The sequence below is a fragment of the Notamacropus eugenii genome, chromosome 5 (genome assembly GCF_028372415.1).
Source record: "Notamacropus eugenii isolate mMacEug1 chromosome 5, mMacEug1.pri_v2, whole genome shotgun sequence".
NCBI lineage: Eukaryota > Metazoa > Chordata > Mammalia > Diprotodontia > Macropodidae > Notamacropus > Notamacropus eugenii.
In genome coordinates this window covers 169,826,739-169,839,067 of record NC_092876.1, presented here as the reverse complement: position 1 = coordinate 169,839,067, position 12,329 = coordinate 169,826,739, and the positions used below count along the sequence as shown (strand labels likewise).

Genomic DNA, 12,329 nt, shown 5'->3' with positions numbered 1-12,329 from the left:
ATCTCTCTTGGACTAACCATTTTTTCTTCATCTCTCCATTTTTATCACTTGGTAAACCAATTCAGTTCTATACTTTTCTTGAATGTCTATACCTATTACCATATCACCAATCACATCTAGTCAAGCCTCAGCTTTGGATTATTCTGACTACTTGTCACCCTTGCTCCTACACATGTAGCACTGAATAAAGGTGGAGAAAATCACACAATCATTCTGACTGAATTCACTAAAAATTTGTGTTATATAACCTCAACTGGGCCCTTACCGCTGCTACATAATCCTACTGTATTTTCCTTATCAACTCACTATCCCACTCTCAACATTGGCTCTTTCAAAACTTTTCGTCCCTTTTCAAATATCCCATGGCTTCCCCTCCATCCACTCTTTCAGTTGAGAACCTTATCTCATATAATACAGAAAAAAATAAAGCCATTCATTGTGAATTCTGTTTTCCACACTTCCTGATCTCCTTTGACTCAGATGCTTCCTGTGACTTTCAGGGCCTTTTCCCTTAACCCCTGTGTCACATGATAAACTCACCCCTCCACTTATTAAAATGACCCTATCTTCTTTCCTCCAACAAATTGATCCCTCTGTTTTCCTGACTCTTTCACTTATTTTCAATCATTTTCTCTCTACCGGCTCATTTCCTGCTGCCTACACAGATGCCCACATTTTGCGCATCCTGATAAAAGAGCTCACCTGGTGAGGCTAGAGGTTTCAAGTTTCTCCCCACTCTGATCCATCCTCCATGATATAAATAAAGTGATTTTCCTAAAGTGCAGAAGTGATCTTATTATATACCACCACTCTCTCCCTCTCAGTAAAGTCCAGTAGCATTCTATTGCTTTCAGGAACAAATACAAAATGCTCTGTTTGGCATTCAATGCCCTTCACAATGCAATCCCCTCCAACCTTTACAGTCTTCTTATACCTTACATCCTAATATGTAGTGTTTGATCCAGTGACACTGGCTTCCTAGCTATTCCATGAACAAGACACTGCATCTCTTGACTCTACACATTTTCTCTGTTTGTCCCTTACACCTGGAGTTATTACCCTTCTCTGCTGTGAGTACTGACCTCTTTGATTTCCTTTATGTCCCAACTAAGAAACTTAGTTACAAGAAACTTTCTCCAACTCCTCTTAATTCCATTGACTTTCCTTTTTAAATTTTTTATTATATATGTATACACACACACACACATATGTGTGTATCATTTTGTATACATTTGTTTTTATGTTGTTTTCCCCATTAGTTCTTTGACATCAGGGACAGTCTTTTGCTTCTTTCTTGTTTAAAAAAAAAAATCCCCACTACTGAATGAATTACATGGCACACCATATGCCCTTAATAAATGTTTAAATAAATATATATCTTTAAATAAATAAAAGAAGATGCAAAATAAAATGTTTAAATAAATTAATGCTTGCCAATTGATTAATTGAGGAGTCCCAAGAGATAAGTTTATTCTGACTTCCCTTTGAATACTCACAAGACATTTGCTATATGTAGGGGATAGTCTCATTACAAATATATATATATATATATATATATATATATATATATATATATATATATATATATATATATATATATATATATATAATGTCATATTATTTACAGATTGTTTGATATCTTCTCTGATGCCAGATTGTTTACCTTTTCTAAATTTTATTTTTATGCTGCATTGTAAATTTCATATATTTCATTTAACTTTTCAGTTTTTGCTGACAAAATACTTACAATTTCCTTTCTTCTTTCTTCATCTATTGTGATTTCTTCTTTTTAGTTTTTCATGTGGTAACTTGTTTTTTCTTTTCTTTGATAAAATTCACTGGTAGTATGTTGATTTTACTAGCTATTTTTAAAAGGTCAGTTCCTAGTTTCATTTTTTGACCCAATGATTTTTATTTTATTTCCAATTTTATCTCCTTTTTGGTTGTCAGAATTCATATTTGGGGGTTCTTTTTTCTGATTAGTTGATTTTCTAGGTATTTTTTAAGTTGTATACCCTGATCATGCATCTGATTTTTCTGTCTTTCTTGTGCTAATGAAAATGTTTAGAAATATAAAATTTCCTTTAAGGACCGTTGCTCTACTTCACAAGAATTTCAATATGTTTTGTAACTATTGTCATTTTCTTTCATAAAATTCTTTATTGTTTCTTCTTTGACTTACTCAGTTTTTTTTTAGTCCACTTATGTCTGAATAGTGTCTTCTAATTCTCTTTATTGATGATGATGTTAATTATGATCTGGCCAGAAAGAGATGTGTTTAATATATGTTCTATACTTGTTCAATAACTTTTTATGACCTAGTACACGGTCTTTTTTTGTGAATGTGCCACACAAAGTTTAAAATATATGTAATCTTTCTGATAATTACTCAGTAATTGCCAGAGGTCTATCACAGCTAACCTTTCTAAAATTCTATTTAGGTTTTTAATTTCTTTCTTGTTTTACTTTTTGTTAAACTTGTCTAGATCTAAAAGCAACACATTTAGGTTCCCATTACTTTTTTTATCAATATCTACTCTTCCCCATAATTTGATTTTACTGGGTGTTTTTTCTTCATTACTTGTAGGTACTTTAAGCCTGATGTAATTTCCTTACTTGTCTCTTTTAACTATGGCTATGATTACTAATACCTTCTCTGAGGTTATGGTTGCCACACCTTTTTTTGGATTCATCTGAGGCAAAATGTATTGTAATACATCTTCTCACTTTAAATTTATGAATATTTATATTGTTAATGTTTCTTACAAATAATGCATTGTTGGATTCTTTTTTCTAATACATTTTGTCATGTTTGTCCTTTTATTGGTGACAGCAACCCATTATCATTTATAGTTGTATTTTTAGATATGTTTGTCCCTCCATCACATCCTATTATGCTTTTTCCTCTGCTTATGATTCATGATCTTATTTAGAAAGACAAAATATTGGGGGAGAGGGAAGGAATGAGATCAACACTAGCTATATGTAATTGGAAAGATCTGATCCTACTTTTTTCTCTCTCTTAACTCAACTTAGACCCTGGTTAATGTATATTATTTTCCTCTCTTCTTCCAATCTCTAATTTGTCATCAGCACTTCATAGTCTAATCAAGTCAATAAGTATAAATTAAACACTTTCTTTTCCTCAGGAACCATGTTAAGCCCTGGGGATAAAAATACAGGTAGAAAGAAAAAAAGATAGTTCCTTCTCTCAAGGAGTTTACATTTTAATAGGAGAAAACAACACCTAAGTAAAATAGAGAGGGAGAGGTTGAGGAGAGAATTCTGGGGAATCAGGAACATGGTGGAGTGAGGATTGCTGGCCTGGACACTATTTTTTAAAAATATCAAACTTTTATATTAACCAGAACTAATCCTTACATTGTTTACTGAGGAGAAACTGAGGCAGGCCTAGAGACATCAGGTAATTTGCAGAAAGTCAGCTGTCCCATATTGCCCCTCTTATAATACCAGTGAGGACTGAAGGTTTTCTTGTGTTTATTTATAATCTTCAACATTCATTTCCATAACATTTTGAGTTGCAAATTTTCTCCCCTTCTCTCCATTCACCCCACCCCAAGACAGCATGTAATTTGATATAGGTTCTACATATATCTTCATATTGAACCTATTTTCACATTAGTTATGTGGTAAAGAAGAATTAGAAACAACAGGAGAAACCATGAGAAGGAAGAAACAAACAAAAGAGAGAGAAAGGAGGTGGGGGGGGGGGAGAGCAAATTATATACTTCAATCTGTATTCATACCCATAGTTCTATTTCTAGATGTAAATAGCATTTTCCATCATGACTCACTTCACTCAGCATCAGTTCATTCAGATCTTTCCAGGTTTTTCTGAGGTCTGTCTGCTCATCATTTCTTATACCACAACAGTATTCCATTACATTCACATGCCACAGCTTTTTCAACCATTCCCCAACTGATGATCATCCCCTCAATTTCCAATTCTTTGCCACCACCAAAAGAGCTGCTACAAATATTTTTGTACATGTGGATCCTTTTCCTATTTGTATGATCTCTTTGGGATACAGACCTAGAAGTGATATTGTTAGGTCAAAGGTTATACACACGTTTATAGTCCTTTGGGTACAGTTCTAAATTACTCTCCAAAGTGACCGGATCATTTCACAACTCATCAACAATGCATTCATGTTCCAGTTTTCCTACATCTTCTCCAGCATTAACCAGTTTCCTCTTTTGCCATGTTAGTCAATCTGATAAGAATGAGTTTTTCTGATTTGCATTTCTCTAATCAATAGTGATTTAAAGCATTTTTTCCTATAGCTATAGACAGCTTTACTTTCTTCCTCTGAAAACTGCTTGTTCATATCCTTTGACCACTTATCAGTTGGGAAATGATTTGTATTCTTATAAATTTGACACAGTCTCCATATATTTTAGAAATGAGGCCTTTTTCAGAGACACTGGTTGTAAAAATTATTTGTCAACTTTCTTCTTCCTTCCTAATCTTGGTTGCATTGGCTTTGTTTGTGCAAAATCTTTTCAATTTAATGTAATCAAAATTATCCATTTTGCATTTCATAATGTTCTCTCTCTCTTGTTTGGTCATAAATTCTTCCATTCTCCACAAATCTGACAGGCAAATAGTTGCTTGTTCTCCCAGTTTGCTTATGGTATCAGCCCTTAATATCTAAATTGTGTACCCATTTTGACTTTATTCTGGTTATCAGTATAAGATGTTGGTCTATGCCTAGTTTCTGCCATATTATTTTCCAGCATTCCCAGCAGTTTTTGTCAAATAAGGGGTTCTTATCCCATGAGCTGGAGTCTTTGAGTTTATCAAACATAAGATGACTATTGTCACTGACTATTGTGTCTTGTGTATCTAACCTATTCTACCAATCCAACACTCTATTTCTTAGCCAGCACCAAATAGTTTTGAAGATTTTCTGCTTTATAATATAACATTAGGTCTGGTATGCCCAGAAGATGTAATAATATAAAAGAGAAAAAGTACCTCAAAAATATTGTGCTCTAATTTAAGCAATAACATGTACATACAAAATACATACAATGAATTTTCTAGGTAGCATCAAAGCAGAAGCTGCCATTGACCAGGGAACTAGATTAAGCCCCCTGCAGAAACAGTAGTGACAATTGACAAGGCTTGACTTCTGAGTAGCTAGAGTATTTAATAGCTTATCTGTACAGATGGCTATATATGAGATACACTGTTAAGGTCTCTGATCACAAGTTTCTTCACTGATTGAAATGCTAGCATTATGGATTATATGATTTTTTCCTTTTATTATTTTTTTCAGTTCTTGAATTCCCTGTCAACAGGCAAATACTTCTGGAAGGGAAGTACCAAAGAGGTTATTAGGGTATGAAGAAGGGAAAGTGGAACCCTGAAAGGAGAAATAAGAAAGGAGTCAAGACAGATGTGCTTCACTTTTTAATTTTTGCCTGGGTGTTGAAGGTTTGATTAAATCCATTCCTCTTTGTGGACTCAGGATATACTCTCATCTTATTATAGAATTACAAATTTAGGCTAAAAAGTTAACTTAAAGACTATCAAGTTCAACCATTTCATTTTACTTATGAGGCAACTCAGGTACAAAGAGAAGAGATTTGAAATCAGGTCTTACTGATTCAAACTCTAGCACCCTACCATCCTCATCATGCTTCCACTTCCTTCTTTGAATGTCTTCAGGGTTAAGGGCTAGAAGTCAGAGATAGGAAGAAACCCTTGTCCACCTACCTAAAAATCAGAATTAAACAGACAAAATCCCCATTGTGAAACCAGAAGGTGTATCTGTGATTAAGAAGGAGTTCACCAAAAAGAACATGATCTCTGACATTGTTAAGTCCCTTTAACTCTTTGGGCCTTTATAAAATGGGGTGGTGGGGCCAGATAATCTCTGAGATACCTTATATTCTGTGGGCTTCTATTGGATTAGATGTTTTTTTGAGATAGAAAAGGAGATTCAATTACTTAGGGTAGAAACATTTAGGGTAGAAAAAGGTACCATATTACTAGAATCTTCACTTTAAAAATTATTTTTGTGTGCAAAAACCCTCTTCTCTATGACTTTCCTCAGTGCCTCCTTCACATCCTTGTTCCTTAGACTGTAGATGAGGGGATTCAGCATAGGAATCACTGTGGTATAAAAGACAGATGCTACCTTCTCTTGTGTCATGCTGCTGCTGGATGCTGGTTTAAAATACATAAATATGATGGAGCCATAAAAAATGGCCACAGCAACAAGGTGGGAGCCACAGGTACTGAAGGCTTTGTACCTGCCTTTAGCAGAGTTAATGCAGAAGATGCGAGAAAGGATAAAAGCATAAGAGATCAAGATGGCCAGAGTGGTTGCCAACACATTGAATCCAACAAGAAACACCACTAAAAGCTCATTAATGTAAGTACTGGAGCAGGAGAGCTTCAGGAGGGGAAGAATGTCACAGAGGTAATGGTTAATGAGATTAGGACCACAGAAAGACAATCTGGCCATACAACTTGTGTGGACAAGAGCATCAACAATCCCTATCACATACACTCTGTTGCTAGTAGGGAACAGACCTTTGGGGACATGACAACATTATAGCGCAGTGGGTTACAGATTGCAACATAGCAATCAGAAGCCATGGCTGTCAACATGTAGCATTCATCAATAGCAAAAAAGCAAAAGAAGAACAGTTGTGTCATGCATCCAGCATAAGAGATAATGTTTTGATCCTCTACAAAATTCACCAGAAGTTTAGGGGTAACAACAGAGGAGTAACAGATATCTATGAAAGACAAGTTACTGAGGAAATAGTACATGGGGGATTTGAGCTAAGAACTAACAGCAATTAAGAAGATCATGCCCAGGTTCCCCAACACAGTGATCACATACACCCACAGAAATAGAAGGAAAAGGGGAAACTGAAGGCTTGGCTTCTTGGTTAGTCCTTCAAGGAAAAACTCTGTTATGAAGGACTGATTTTCTGAGGCCATTCTAAGCAGATGCGGGAAGGGCAACTGTGGGGAAGAAAAAACCATAGTAGAAATAAAATATTTTCACTTTATAGTAAGAGTTAATTCTCAAACACAACAGAAGGAGAAATGTCATTTCTTCAGAAGGATTTATCCTTGTCTATTAGTATTTATCATTACTAAAGTTTTACCTTTGGTTTTGCATTACCCTGTAGTCTCAAAAGCAGAGTGTGTATTCTGGCAGAGCTCTTAGCTTCAGAGATTCAAAGTTAGAAGGTCATGTAATCTACACTACTCCTCATGTTTCCATTTGACAGATGAGGACACAGATGTCATAAAGTAATAAGTGGCAGAGTGGTGATTCAAATCCAGGTCCTCTGATCAGGATCCATCCCTGTTTCCTCACACTCATGCTGCCTCCCAAGTTTCCGTCATGGTGGAAATTATTTGCACAGGATTATGGTAATTGAGTTATATGTTTATCAACTGAATCTCATCACCAGAAAGTTTATTTATATTGGCTACATTGCTTTGACTATAACAATTCACTAAACCAAATATCAAGATGTGGAAGAATTATAATCTGAATGTGTAGAGGTGTGCACATGAAAGAAATCATAGTCTTTTCAAGTTGAAGACTCAGTAAACGCATACACATACACACACATTTCCATATTAGCATATGTGTCTGTGTATGCATGTGTGTATATACACACATGTATATGTTTGTATGTATATGCATATGTGTATATGTTTGTATGTACATATATATATGATTTTAGTATAATGTCACTTTTTCTAACCTTTATCAAGATACAATGAGGAAATGTGACCTGGTGGGGTTCTGTTTCTGGTATTCCCATGGTTTAACCAGATCAAGTTGGTAGTTGAACCCCACAGCAGTGGTGACTTCACCAGCTAATAGGAGGGTTCTCTAGTTGTCAAATTTTCTCCTGTGCCAACTTGTCTCCAGTTTACCCAAGTTGGCCAAGGAGTACTCCCCAATGGCCAGTATTTATTTTAAGTGTCTTGGCAATAGCTATATTCTGTGGTAACCTTTCCACTGACTGTCTTAATCCCTTCTAATTTTTTTGTGTGTCTGGTCTTTGTCTTTTCAGTTAGCCTACGTGTCCTGTGAGGGCTACAGACATAGGTCACTAGCTCTCTACGATATAGTTGAAGCATTCTGGGTATATAGGTGAATTCTAACAAGGGTGCATAGGTTCTTATAGTGCAAAGAGTACTTGCCTGAAAATCAGAGGATACAAATTAAAATCCCAACCCAAACTCTTATCATTTATGTGGCCCTGGGCATGTCACTTCATCTTCTTAGGCCTTGTTTTCTTCATCTGTAAGTAAGGGTGGCAGAACAGATAGCCTCTGAGACCCCTTCTGGCTTTAAATCTGTGATCTTATTTAAACTTTACTGTCCCTTCCCTCTATAATTCACCTGATAGTGTTAACAACTTAGATACAGCCCCATAAGGAAAAACCAATTAAAAATAAATATGAAGCAACCAAGAAAGTGACACAGTGGACAAAGATTTGATTCTGAATTTTTCATGGTGCATGTTTCTTTTGTGAAAAAGATACATTTGAACTAATAACTAATGTTGGATCACCTGTTGTTCTCTCAAAATTATTAGATCTTATACTTGTTTGACACTTAGTGAGAGAGATTCCTTGTAAGAAGACTGTTGAACCCCTGGGATTGTATTGCCTCAGAGGGATTAAAATGTCTAAGGAAAACATTTTTATTGAGTGTCAGGATGTAAAGATCCTGAATTTCTTTTAGAATGTCCCATTTCTTCCCTTAAAAAAAAGCAAACTGAGTATCACCAAAGATAAAGCTGATCTCACGCTTGAAGAAAGATCATCAGTATCATACTAACACAGAGATGCATGGAGTACTGCATTCATGTGTTCATATAATACTAAAAATCTGCCTCTAGAGCTCATAGACCAGAAAGAGAAGTGTTCACAAGGAGACTACATATCACCTTCTTGGATATCACAAGGTCATCTCTGGCAGTTCTTACAAGGACAACATAAGCAAAGAATGAATAGGAGAATAATTTCTAATCCAAAGAACACTTGAACTTAAAATTAACAACCTTAATAACAACAATAACGATCATGCAAATATATTTAAAACATACATATATGTCTCTGTGTATACATACATACATAATTATAAAACTTTACATCCATATGTCATTTGATCATCACCATAGATCAAGTGACTTTCTCATAGTCAGAGACAGTTTTTGGAAGTCAAGTCAACACCTAACCCCAGGTCTAGCATTCTTTCATTTATATATTGTTGCACTCAACATAGTCAGAACCCCATTTAAAGACAAAAAAAAAATTGAGGCTTAGAGAAGGTTTTATATATGATCAAATGGCCAGTAAGAGTTATAGACAACATATGGGAAAAACAAAAGTACGGAGGAAAAGATCAAGTCCTATGATACATAGAGGTAGCTAGCTGACACAGTGGATGGATCACTGGGTTTGAAATCAGGAAGACTTGTCTTCATGAGTTCAAATTCATTCTCAGAAACTTACTAGTTATGTATCCCTGAGAAAGTCACTTAACCCTGTTTGTTTAAGTTCTTCATCTATAAAATTAGTTGGAGAAGTAAATGGTAAATCATTCCAATGTCTCTGCCAAGAAAACCCCAAAATGGGGCCATGAACAGTTGGGCATTATTAAAACAACTGAACCTCATCAATAACAACATGATACACAGAATGTATAAAAGGAAGAGGTGCCATCATATTGCTTAAACTCTCACAGAACTGCTTACTATTTTTAAAAAAAATTTGGAGATTAGGAGTATATGAATGATTTAATTAGTATAGGGAATGCCAAGTTGAAGAAGCATCCATTACCAATGCTGTTCAGCAATATCTCCTCAATTTGTAGACTTAGAGATTTGTTTAGAGTTATGAGAAATTATGAGACTTACTTAAAGTCCTCTAGTCAGTATATGTAGGAGGCAGGATTTCCTCACTCTAGGACCAGCTCTCTATCCATTGCATCATACTACCTGTTGAAATAAAGCCATATATTTGTGGGTTTGGGATAGTTCTCCTGAAGATGAATGAGTTATTTTCTGAAAAATTACATTTCATTTAAATTATCTTATGGAAATCAGGTGGAATTTGTATAGTGACCTGAGATTTGTCAGAAATAAAGAAGTCATTTGGTATTTCTTGATTTTTACCTTTATTCTCTTGTAAGGTGAAAATAGCACAATGTCATCATCCCCTGGCAAACCATAACTGAAGTATCTTGCCAACCCTGATTAAAAGGTAAGGTTATTTATGGGATTATTTCAAAACCCAAGAGACACTGAGGAGGGAAAGGGAAATAAAAGAGGGGCATCCTCATTACCACTCTAGTAGAACTCTGCTAATTCTGAAATACCAAGCCTCCAGTTAGGGAGTTTGTATTTGTTCTTTGGGACCCAGGGAAATGAAGAGGACAGAAAATTCTACAGGAGTTCTATGTCCCAAGGGTTGGGTTTTCTTTGTAACAAACAATTATTCACTGAGTGCTTGTCTCCCAGATAAATATCATTAAGGTATCTTAATGATTAGAATAAGAGCCAAACTCCTTCGAGATGAAACTTTAGTGAGGAGATAAAGGGAGAAAGGAGAAAGAAAAGTATAAATGGGGAGGAAATAGGATGGAGAGAAAGACACAGAAAATCATAACTGTGAATGTGAATGGAATGAACTGTCTGATAAAATGGAAGTGGACAACAGAGCAAAAATGATAATCCTACAATATCTTGTTTTCAAGAAACACATTTGAAGCAGATGGATATACACAGAGTAAAGGTAAAAGACTGGAACAGAATATATTTTGCTTCAGCTGAAGGAAAAAAACACAAGGGCAGCAATCCTGACCTCAGACAAAGCAAAAACAAAAACAGATTTAATTAAAAGAGATAAGGAAGGAAACTACCTCCTGCTAAAAAAAAAAAAAAAAAAGGTACCATAAACAATGAAGTTAAATCATTACTAAACATATATGCACCAGGTGGTATAGCATCCAAATTCTTAGAGGGCAAATTAAGGAAGTTACAGGAAGAAATAGACAACAAAACTATATTTGTGGGGAACCTCAACTTCCCCCTCTCAGAACTAGATAAATTTAACCATAAAATAAACAAGAAAGTAGCTAAGGAGGTGAATAGAATTTTAGACAAGTTAGATATGGTTGATCCTCTGGAGAAAATGGAATAGCAACAGAAAGGAATATATCTTTTTCTTGGTGATACACAATACCTACACAAAAATTGACCATGTACTAGAACATAAAGACCTCACAATCCAATACAGAAATATTAAATGCATCCTTTTCAGATCATGATTCAATAAAAATTAGATATAATGAAGGGCCATAGAAAAATGGATTAAAAATTAATTGGAAATTAAATAATCAAATTCTGAAGAATGAATGGGTCAAACAAGAAATCATTAAAACAATCCACAGAATGACAATAATGAGATAACATATCAAAACGTATGGGATACACCAAAAGCAGTTCTTAGGGGAAGTTTTATAGGTCTAAATGTTTACATGAATAAAATAGAGGAAGAAGAGATAAACAAATTGGGCCTGCAACTAAAAAAGCTAGAAAAAGAACAAATTAAAAATCCTCAATTAAATATAAAATTAGAAATACTGAAAACCAAAAGAAATATTAATAAAATTGAAATAAAGAAAACTTTTGAACTAATAAATAAAACTAAGAGCTAGTTTTGTGAAAAAAAATTAATAAAATGGATAGACCTTTGGTTAATTTGATTTAAAAAAAGAAGAAAACCAAATTACCAGCATGAAAAATGAAAAGGGTGAATTCATCACCAATGAAGGGGAAATCAAAACACAATTAGGAGCTATTTTTCCCAACTGTATGCCAATAACTTCAACAATTTAGTGAAATGGATAAATATTTACAAAAATATAAACTGCCCAGATTAACAGAGGAGGAAATAAAATACTTAAATAACCCCATTTCAGAAAGTAAATTGAACAAGCCATCAATGAACTCCCTAGGAAAAAATCTGCATGGCTAGATGGATTTACAAGTAGATTCTATTAAACATTTAAAGAACAATTAATTCCAATAGTACATAAACTATTTGGGAAAATAATCAGAGTCCTACTAAACTATTTTTATGATACTGATACCTAAACTGGGAAGAGTCAAAACAGGAAGAAAATTATAGACCAATTTCCCAAATAGATGCAGATGCAAAAAAAGTTTTAAATAAAATATTAGTAAAAAGATTATAGCAACTTATCTAGAGGACAACACACTATGACCAGGTAGGATTTATACCAGGAAAG

The 12,329-nt window shown here is 34.6% G+C and overlaps 1 pseudogene; it reads right to left on the bottom strand.

The window, feature by feature from the left end:
* Positions 1-6,032: 6,032 nt before the first annotated feature.
* LOC140507739 (olfactory receptor 8A1-like) lies at positions 6,033-7,026 on the bottom strand (annotated as a pseudogene).
* Between the last annotated feature and the right edge of the window lie 5,303 nt (positions 7,027-12,329).